The sequence below is a fragment of the Plasmopara halstedii genome, assembly GCF_900000015.1.
Source record: "Plasmopara halstedii genome assembly, contig: Scaffold_430, whole genome shotgun sequence".
Lineage (NCBI taxonomy): Eukaryota > Oomycota > Peronosporomycetes > Peronosporales > Peronosporaceae > Plasmopara > Plasmopara halstedii.
The window spans coordinates 651,782-652,378 of record NW_020187350.1 but is presented as its reverse complement, the minus strand read 5'-3'; positions in this window follow the sequence as shown (position 1 = coordinate 652,378).

The window sequence follows — 597 nt, the reverse complement described above, 5'->3', positions numbered from 1 at the left end:
TATACTCTTGGAAGTCAAGCTTCCTCTGTGCAAGGTGCCGTGTGCCCCGTCACATTGACATAACCGGGAGAGCTCACGAAAGCCATCTACGGCTACTACTGAATGAGTTGACGGTGGCTGACCTTCACCTGGAACAAACTCCTCAGGGCTGTTTGCAGTATTTGGTAGAGTGTAACCTCACTTCAAAAATAATGGAGGCTTGAGGGGTCACTATGTTCAGAATTATTTGGACGCCGTTAGTTCTGGCACATACTCTGCTTTTTCTAAATAATGGCAGAGTCGCCCAGTGCAGCGTGCTTCTCCCTAGCGAGTAGGATTGACCGTATTTCGGCTTCAAGCTTGTCACCGATTTTCGTTTTTGATAAGAACCAAGTATGAGTTAGCGGGTCGGGAATGGCACACGCACTTACTACGAATGAATAAAATCGGTCAACAGGATTCATTGCGTGTTGCTCGCTTCCAGCGAGACGTCGATCTCGCGATCCGCTTACTCCAAGAGTAATTATTGCCTTCCCAAAACTAATTGACTCTTCGGTTTAAAATCAAAACCTGATTTTTATTCATTGTCTTATCCTCATTCTCAAAGTTTAGATTTTT